This window comes from Belonocnema kinseyi, chromosome 4 (genome assembly GCF_010883055.1).
Source record: "Belonocnema kinseyi isolate 2016_QV_RU_SX_M_011 chromosome 4, B_treatae_v1, whole genome shotgun sequence".
In the NCBI taxonomy this organism is placed as follows: Eukaryota; Metazoa; Arthropoda; class Insecta; order Hymenoptera; family Cynipidae; genus Belonocnema; species Belonocnema kinseyi.
This window is the reverse complement of record NC_046660.1, coordinates 124,969,791-124,980,368: the sequence shown is the minus strand read 5'-3', so window position 1 is coordinate 124,980,368 and position 10,578 is coordinate 124,969,791. Positions and strand designations below refer to the sequence as shown.

The 10,578-nt window shown below is 35.3% G+C and overlaps 1 pseudogene; it reads left to right on the top strand.

Annotated features, from left to right (window-relative positions):
* The first annotated feature begins 7,490 nt into the window (after positions 1–7,490).
* On the top strand, positions 7,491–7,664 carry LOC117172213 (annotated as a pseudogene).
* The last annotated feature ends 2,914 nt before the right edge of the window (positions 7,665–10,578 follow it).

Sequence of the window (10,578 nt, the reverse complement as noted above, 5' to 3'; positions counted from 1 at the left end):
TTTATACACACTCTTGGATAGAAACTTTATATAATAGCATCGAAGGGTTGAAAATAAAGCTTGAAATAAATTTTCTTAAATATTTCATACTTTTACAGTGTAGATTTCAATGGTCAGATTGAACTGTTGATAGTTTAATAAAAATGAGTAGTTTGTTGTTAACAATTCTGTTGCGATAAAAAATATTTTTTATGATTCTAAACATTTAAAAAGTGAATTTTGTTCTCAATATAATGGAAATAATACATTTGAAAACAAAGTAAATATAATAATATTGCTGAAAACAAATTTCACAGTTTTACGCTGTTGCGAAATTGTTCGTAAATACAAAAAATATAATCTTCTCCGTTATTTAATGTCTGTATGTCACTTCCAATAATTTTATTAACGAAAGCAAATACAGTGAAACTCTTCTGTAGCCCCGATTTCGGGACCAAAGGTCCAAAGGTCACGTAACAGAAAATGCAAATGTGATAAAACAAAGAAATTTCAAAAATCTTTTTAAAATACATACATAAGAGACCAAAATTTTAAAAACACGTGGAAAATAACTGTTTTTATAATTTATTTGATTTTGAGTTCAGCGTTTCAAAACATTCTCTCATTTTTTAGTATGAAAAATTAATAAGGACCAGCGTATCGGAGATTTTATCAAATATTTTATGCAAACAAAGTTATCCTTATTAACTGTTATTTAGAATCGACGTTTATGGATCGATTCTAAACTAAACTAAAATCTTTGTATGTATAAAATTGACAACTACAGCCGGGATTTGAATAGTTTGAACAATTATTTTCAAATTTTACCCTTAAATAGTAATGCAGCGTGACAACAACAAAAATTATGAAGCAGACTTAAAAGTGATTTTTAAAATCCTCTAAAATATTGAACTCTGAACTTGATTTTTATCTCTTTCAACTCAATTTAAGTGATATCTGTGAATCTTAAATATTTAAGTAATATGGTGTTAATATGATTCAGCAATTTTTAATTTAAAGTTGTGGAACAGGTGCGTGACCAGACATTTTTCGTACTTTTTTATTTATTATTTACAAACAAAGTCACCCAATATTTGGAATCTCTACAAAATTGTGCTTTGATGGATTAATTTACTGAGTTAACTTGAAAAACTGTATTATTATTAACTGCATTATTTAAAGGAAACGTAGAAATTACTGGGACAAGAGGTCAATTTTTTAGCTATTACCAGTAAACAATTGTTAGATTGCACTCTCAAATTTGTCTTATCAAAACCTAAAAAAAAATCAACTGTTTGATTGGCTAGTTATGCATGACGATCACTGATCAACCTTCGTATTGTGAAAATCCTGTCAGTGCCTAGCCAGTCCAGGGGCGCATAAACCATGTATAAAAAGTAGTGATTGCTACCCCAACTAGGGGGGTGGGTACCCAAGAGGTTGAGTGGGTGGGTACCTAAGAGTTTGGGTGGGTGGGGTGTGGGTTTGAGTGAGATGGACTGGAAAATGTATATTTCACTGAAAATAATACTAAACAATTCATAATTTTAAGTGAAAATTAAGAAAAAGTTTTTTTATAAGAAAATAGCCCGTCGCTACCCCGGTGGCGGAGGGAGTGTGCGCCCCTGAGCCATTCAATATTTTAATGTGATTCAAAATACTCTTTAAATTATTGTTTCATATAAAAAAAGTAATTTTCAGTATAGGATACCATCCTCCTTATTGATAAAAATCAATTTTATTACATGTTTTAGAAAATTTCAAGCTAGTTTATTCATCATCGCGTAAAAAATCTATGGACTTTCTGTCAAGTCGTGATTCACTAAAATTTTGATAAATTTCTTCTAATTTTTTACAAACCTCTATTTCTTTCAGCAACTTTTATGTTTTGTAAATAAGCTTCTAGGTTTAAAATTCAAATTTTGATCACTTGAATCCCATCGAGGTGAAAATTATTCATATTTGATAGTTGAAAGTTTTCGTAAATAAAATTTCGAAAGTTTTGGAATTTTATTGATTCCATTTTCAAAACTCTAATCTACAAACATTTCAATATTCAACGTTTTTCAACTTTTCTGGTTAAAAGTGGAACTGCTTTTTAAAAAATTTATTTATTTTTAATGGTTGATGAATTATCAATTTAGTTAAAAAAAATTGTTTTCTGAAAATTTAACTATTTTGTAGAAATGCTTTTTTCAATTAATTTCTTTTAACTAAAAGAGAATTAATCTTTTTTGTCGAAAACTTAACTACGGTTAAACAAGGCTTCTGATTCCAGTACCGATAGAGGATACACGGTGTTTTACGAATGCGATCATTTTTTGGCGAGTTTTTGCAAAAAGTTTTTAAAATTCTGTGGAGGATAGAAGGTGACAGATGAGGGGGAGGTGAGGCTAAAGGTTCTTTAACAGGGTAGAGTCATGTCGGTTATGCGCAGTCCACAACGTGATTTCGGAAGACGGCAGAGCGAGTTAAGTGAAAAGAGTGAAACAAATAGAGATAGCGATAGCAAAGAGGGAGAAGGTAGCGGCGTAGACGAGGCAAGCAGTGAGGGAAGTGAAGATGAAACGTTGACTACGCTCGGGGTCGCGGGATATGCTGGACAGGTGGCAACAGTCGGCGAGCGTGATTAGCAGCGATAGCATCAATAGCGAAGGGGAAAAGACGGGGGATGATAAAAGAAACAGAGAACAGGTGGCCGAAGAGGCGGAGAGAGGCAATGACTTTAAAAATATTAAGGTAAAAAAAGAACGCCGGCGAGAACTAAGGATGAAGGGGATATGTTCATAAAGTTAGAACCCCTTGTAAAAGGATTTAAAAAGGAGACTTGCGGAAGATTGGATAAGACATGCAGAAGACTGACTGATATGAAGAGACAAGGGGAAAAGGTAAAAGACGAGGTAAGAAAAATGAGACAAAGGTGGGAAGAATGGGATCAATTATTGAAAGGAGAGAAAGGAAAGGTGTGAAATAAATTGGAAAGTACAGAAAATAGGCAGAGAGAGAATGAGGTTAGAAAAAGGGACATGAAACTGTTAGAAGAGAGAGTGAGCAAACTAGAACTAAGGAATGAGTCTAAGTTGGGAGAGAAAGGGAGTATGGAAGAAGTGAGAGAGTGTGAGGTGGTCAAGCAGGAACAAAATGAAAGGTGGCGCTTGAGACTGATTGAGGTTGAAAGAAGAATGGAAGCGGAAGAGAGAGCGAAAAGGAAAAAGAACATAATAGCGAAGGGTTTAAAAGTGGACCTTGAAAGGGCCGAGGAAAATATTAGGAAGGTGATGAGAGACATCGGCTGGTAAGTCAGAGTGTAAGAGATAAGAAGACCAGGAGGGAATAAAGAGGGCAGGGAATGTACGTCTTTAGTGAACTTGAGGAGTGAGCAGGACAAATATGAAGTTTTGGAAAAAAGGAAGTTGTTGAAAGAAGACATGAAAGACTCGAAGAAAATCTGACGTGGCGGGAAAGGCGAAGAAAGTGGCTAATCTGGCGAAAGGCATGGACTGAGAGATGTGAAGGTAATAGAGTAACAATTGCCAGAGATAGAATATGGGTCAGCGAAGAGATATGGATTTGGGACGATCAAGTAGAAGAACTGAGGGTGAGTAGGAAACGGATATTAAATGAAGGGGACAAAGAGCATGAAAAGGGGAATGCAAGGGTCATGGAAGGGGGTTAAAACGGCAAGAGGAGCTGAATAAAAGGAATAAAGAAGATAAGCACAAAAAGAGCGACGTGCAAGTAGCGTTCTGGAACGTGTCAGGATCAAAAAATAAGGACAAAGGATTTTGAGAAGAAGTGCAAACATGGGATGTGATAATGATGAGTGAGACATGGGTGGATGAGAAAAAGTGGAAATGCTTGAAAAGAATATTACCGAAAGCATATGAGTGGAAGATGCAAGCAGCAAGAAAGGAACACGTGAAAGGAAGAGGAATGGGTGGCATGGTGTCAGGGGTAAGAAAGGAACTAATGGTAGAAGAAGAAAAGGGAGAGTATATGGAGGAAAAGGATGGAACAATGGTTAGAAGAATAAAATTAGGAAAATTTATTATGGATGCAGTATGCGTGTGCAGAAGAAAGGCAGAAGAGGGAGGATGGAGAACAATAAGGAAATGGACAGAGGAGAAAGAGGAAAATCTGGTCCTGAAAGGAGGGGATTTGAATGCATGGACCGGGAAACAACTAGGAGAAGTATAGGACAGAGAAAAGGAAATGTTTATAAAAAATAGAGATCGGGAGGGTAGAAGGCTCCTGGAGATACTGGGAGAGGCGGGGTGGTTCATTTTTAACGGCAATACAAAAGGAGATGAAGAAGGTGAATATATGTACGCGGCTATAGGGGACACTGTAATAGATTACATTCTGGTAGAAGAAAGAATAAGGAGGTTGATGGTTAGAATGGAGGTGGGCAACATGTTAGGCTCAGAACGCTTTCCGGTAATCGCGACAATGAGATGTGGTGGCTCAAAAGGCAGTAGGGGGAAGAGGAAAAAAAGAAAGACAAGAAAGTGAAAATGGGCATTTGGGGTAAGGGAAATTTAAGAGAATTTATAGAAAAAATAGAAAACGAGGAGATAGGGGGTCGGGAAGAGGAAGGAGTTGACACGCTGCGAGAAAAACTTAAAGGAGCAATAAATAAGGTAAGGAAAGAGATGAGACCGAGCGAAAAAGAAAAGGGGTTTAGGAGAGGCTGATGGAATAATGAATGCAGGGAAAGTAAAGATAGGGTAAAGGAAAGTGTAAGTAAATGGAGGAAAGGGGAAATGGAAAAAGGAGAACTCAACAGGAGAAAGAGGTAGCACGAAAGAATGATAAACGAGAAAAGACAGAAGGAGACAGAAAGGTATATGAAAGAGGTAGAGAAGGCAGTAAAGGAAGGGAGGGAGTGGGAAGTGATAAATAGAGAAAGAGGAGGGAGTAGAGGTATAAACGAAGAAATAGGAATGAAAGAGTGGACGAAGTACTTCAAGGGGCTGCTAGGAGGAGGAGAATATAGGGTGAGGGGAGAAGGAAGAAAAGTGGTCGATGGGGACGAGGAAATTGAAAACGAGATTAGTAGTAATGAGGTTAATGAGGCGATTGCAAAGTTAAAAGAAACAAGGCAACAGTGGAAGATGGCTTGAAAAATAAAGCACTGAAATTTGGAGGATTAGGGATGAGGGAAGAGATGTGGAGGATTTGCAACATGGTATGGAAAGGAGAATGGTGGCCGGAGGAGTGGAAGACAGGGCTGGTAGTGCCGTTGATTAAGAAAGGAGAGGGCAAAAATGTGCAGGAATATAAAGGTATCACACTCAAGTCCGTGGGATATCAAGTGTATGCGGAAGTGCTTAGAAGGAGGTTGGAAAGACAGGTGGAAGAGAAGGGAAGTGCTCAACTATATAGTCAATAGGCACGTAGGGCGGAAGAAAGGGAAGCTAGTCGCATTGTTTGTAGACTTTAAGGCAGCATTTGACTCATTTAACATGAGGATCTTATGGGCAGCCATAAAAGAGAGAGGACTAGGCAAAGGTTTAATAGAGAGGATAAAAGAAATATTTGTGGATACTAAGATAAGCGTGAAGATAGGAGATAAGAAAGGTGAGGAATTCTGGACAGGAAAGGGGCTCAGGCAAGGGTGTCCTTTGAGCCCACTTCTATTTAGTATTCTTCTCGCATATTTAGAGGAAAAGTTGAAGATGAAAGGGAAAGATGAGACAACATTAGAAACGGGCAAACTGTATTCACTAGCATATGCAGATGACGTAGTGCTATTAGCGGATGATGAAAGAAGTATGAATTTGCTGATGAGAGTGTTCTAAGAACATGTAAGAGAAAAGGGTTTAACAATAAATGTGAACAAGACCAACATGGTGGTAGAGTTGGTTGATTATTTTTTCTACTTAGGATTGTGGATCGAAACGCGAGGAGGAAACAAGATGCAGGTGAGAAAGAAATTGGAATGCGCGAGTAAAGCAATGGAACAAGTATGGGGTATAGGAAAAATAAATTTCAAGAATGACTGGAAAATGAGAGTGTGGATGTTTAATGTATTAGTATGGTCAGTGTTAAGCTATGGTGTAGAAATCTGGGGATGGAAAGAACACAAGAGAATAGAAAGTTTGCATGAGAGATTTTTGAGATGGGTTTTGTGAGTTAGCTGGAGTTGCGCAGGTTATATGCTGAGGGAAGAAATAGGCCGAGAAAAAATGGTGGTGAGGCAGGTGAAAAGAGCCTGGAACTTCGAAGAGTAACTAAGAAGGGAAGAGGGAAGCAAAATTACACAAGCGTGTGCCCGCGAGGTCATGGATAAAGAGAGGAGGGGTAACGTGGGGCGTTAAAAATGGGACAGAGTGGGAACTAATAGAGGGGGAGACGAAGGCAAGGCAAGATGAGGAGAGATGGAGAAAAATCGCAGATTCAAGGTATAAGAGAATACAGGTATTAGTTGAATGAAGAAGAGAATATTTGTAGAGTATGTAGGCATGAGCAGGAAACATGCTTGCATGTGTTAGAGAGGTGTACAGGGGACGAAAATGGTCAGGGGCAGCAATGGATGAAGAAGCTAGAAGATCTGAGAGAGCTAGTTGCACAGGTTAGTAGAAACAAAAGCCAAAAAATGACTCCGAAAGAAGGATTGTTACGAAGTAGTGTTGCGAACCAGAGTCAAAATTTGAAACTGATAATGGTAAGAGGAAATGGAAGCCTAGGGCAAAGTCGCAAGCGTTTATAAATAAGAATACGAATTTAAGACTGTATGAAGCGAATATTTCGTAATATATTATAAGGCTTATTTGTAAGAATACTTGTAATGGTTATGTAAAGACTCCCAAACCCGTAAATACAAGAGAGTATAAGCAAATACAGAACTATGATTCAACATTAATTTTTGTATAGAAAATTATAATTACTGGAAAATAAATTTATTTTGTGCAAATTATTATATACGCCTGAAAAACATAAACTCAAAATCGACTCATGCATTAAATTAAGAATCACGCGAACTGACAGTGGTAATCATGCACCTTCTGTTTTGCGCCTCCCAAATGGTAGGTATGGTGGGGTGAATTTCAGGCTCGATCTAGGAGCTCTGTGCGGTGCATATGCGACTCAATTGTTACACGTCTGTCTCTAACCTTGCCCTCACGACGTTAGGATTGATCTGCACATCGCGCTCGCACCATGCGGGCTCCATGCGGACATTTTGCTATCTGGGATCCTGCGCTGCGGATAACATTTGATCCACTGACACAGTCGTCCCAAAAATATTGACAACAATTTCGAAGAGAAATATGTTTGAAGATATTACCTAGCAAACGATTTCTGTAACTGTCCCAGATCAAAAAAGGAACTGTGTTCTATAACAGTTGTTACAAGGTGGTGGCAGAACTGTTCTAGAACAAAAAGTTAACAGTGTTCTAGAACACTGCGACAAAATTGTGACAGAACTGTTCTCGAACTATGTGACAGCACTATTCTGTAACAGTTGCTATGGAATTTTTCTAGAGCAAACTGATCACAGGCGCTCTATAATATTTTTTTCAAGTTTATTCCAGAGCTGTGCCGTAAGAGTTTTCTGAAACGAATTAGTAGCCAAGATTAGTTCGTTAACACTACGATCGAGCTAACCTTTGCGAATATCCCTAATGTGGATATCTCGGACGTACAATTTTTGTAAGTCGGGACTGCGTACGCGCTATCTCGAATCAAAATATATCCATAGGGATATCAAAATTTCCGCCTCGCAGAATATTCCGATGGATCATCCCTGAAATAATATGGGACATAAATGGGGTCTGGTCGAATAATTGTTCTAGAAATGTTACAATTCGATTGTCACAGTGTTCTAGATCTGTTAAAGATTTGTTGTAGAACATTCGTAATTGAGTTCTAGAATAGTTCTAGAAATGTTACTGATCGGTTGTCACAGCGTTCTAGATCTGTTAAAAGTTTGTTATACAACATTTGTAATTAGGATCTACAATTTTTCTAGAAATGTTACAGATCGAATGTCACAGTGTTCTAGATCTGTTACAGAATTATTACATAACACTGGTAACCGAGTTCTAAAATTGTTCTAGAAGTGATACAGAGCATTTGTCAAAGCGTTCTAGATTTGTTACAGAATTGTTCTAGCGCATGGGGGATGACATAGTTACTCGCATGTTAGTAACTTGTTACTAACATGTTCTAGAAGACGTTCTTTTGTGTTCTTGAGCAGTTACAGATCTGTTCTGTAACCATGTTTGCTGGGCATGTGTTTAATTATTTTCAACCGTGTCACGAGACTTGCTGTAGTATCAAGAGATATAGTGGCATTACGTTTAACAATCTAACAGTATTCCTTTTACACTAGCTTTTTCTCCGGTAATTGATAACATACTCTGTACAGATCCACTGCAATCTGTCCGATTGAACCAATATAAGGTTGTTTGTATTTCAAATTTCGCATAATTCGCACAACGTCGTTTCCTTCTGCATGGGCAATGCCAAGTTCATCATCCGGAAATTCTTGTAATAACTTTATTAAGACGTGACTTTTAGATAAAATCGGTGCTGGCAGATTTCCAAGATATTGCACTTTACTTGCAATATTGCGCCTACAATTCGCATCACCTTCCTTTAAAATCTGTTGTTGAATGGCTTTTCGCTTTTCAAACCCTAATTGTCTTTTTATTATTTTATGAGGAACACATCTCGTATCTATGGTTTTTACTTTGAGCCATAAGCCTGCAGTCACAATTACATTTTCCTTTAATAAACAAAAATGTCCTCTTCGGAAGAAACGGTAGCTTTCTTAAAGTAGTATTGGATTTCGTAGGATTCAAAGACATACAAACTAATTTCTAAACATTTAATGAAACTTTCCAGATTTCATAGAATTTCACGAGATTAAAGTGTATTTAAACAAATTCAAAAGAGTACCAATATTTATTAGAGTCAGATACGTTTTTTTATACTATTTGATCATTATTCCAAGGTAAACATTAAAATTTTTTCTAAACAATTACTATTTTCAAAAATATTTTTTCCCCTGTAAATAGTGATTCTCCCTGTAAAGCTGAAAATATTATTCTTTTTTGGAAATAATGACACAATTAAAGAACAGGCGCAGGTGAATTATTATCAGTCATTTAAATAATTGCAAAATGTCTTTAAAAATAAAAATAACTTTTAACATTTAATTATTTTATAATTAATTGCAGAAAAGATAAACTTTTCACGATTTACGAAAAAAAATTGCTTAAATGAATAAAAACAGTTTTGAAAACTCCAAATATCCTTTAGAAATAACTATCTTCCTTAAAATCTATTAGTGGTGTCTTTCATTGCAGAAAAGAATAACTTTTCACGATTTACGGAGAAAAAAATTGTTAAAACAAATAAGAAATGTTTTAAAAATTTCTAAATATCCTTTAGAAAAAAATATTACACGGTCAAATTCCGTTGAAATGTTGTCATTAATTCCTGAAAATAATTTGTCTCGCTTTACAGGGGGAAAAATTGTTCGAGCAAAAAAAAAATGGTTTAAGTAGTTACTTAATATGTCCAACAAGAACTGCTACACTTGACATTGATCAACTTTGTATAATTTATCGCTGCCCTGTTGAGTTGAAAATGTACTATGTGCTGATGGTGGCCGTGTGGCTGTGACAATTGAATTTAATAGCACATTAACAGTAATTTACTGACATTGATAATCAATGTTTGTGTGTTTTGAGTGATCTTTGCGGCATTTTTCACCTTGTAAGCAAAAGAAAACTGAGAAAAACTGCTTGTAGATTTAAAAATCTGCATCTATTTACCGATGCTACAAAATATCCGCAATATTGAAGTTTTGAATAAAAAATGGTAAAGTGCGTTAGTTTTTATTATAAATCGGAATATAAAAGGAATCGAAAACATGACAAGGCTAATAAAATTTAATTTTTCAAATTTTCAAATGATCTAAAAAAATAATTTGAAATAATTAAAAAGTGAAAATAATTTCTAACAAGAGAGATTAACTTTTAAGCAAGTTACTTTATTTTCAACGTAATAGATGAATTTCCAATTAAAACATAAATATTTGACGGTAATACTTAAATTTCTAAGCGACAAGAAGAATTTTTGAACCAGAAGATTAACTTTCAAAGAAAAAGATAATTTATTATAAAAAAATTGATTTTTTAATAGAATACGTGTAGTTTTAAAAATATGGCTGATTTTTTTATAAAAAAGACCAATTTTTAATAACATTGATGAATTTTTATACAAGAAAGATAAATTGTAAACTAGAACTAGTACAGTAGAATTTTTAGTTAGAGAAATTAATTTTTAACCAAACTGAGTAATTTTCAACTAAAATAATAAATATTCAACTAAGGAAGTTAAAACTTGTATACAAAAGAGGAATTTTCTACCATAAAGATTAATTTTAGATATAAAAGACGAATTTTCAACAAAGTACATAATTTTTTAAACGAATAGTTGAATGTTTCAGCAAAAAATGTGAATTTCTGGATAAATATTTGAAATTTTGTATTTAAAAAACAAATTTCAATTGAAGATTGAACAGAAATTTATTCTCTCACCAAAAAATTATTAACGCTAAAAAAGCATGAAAATAATTTACAATTA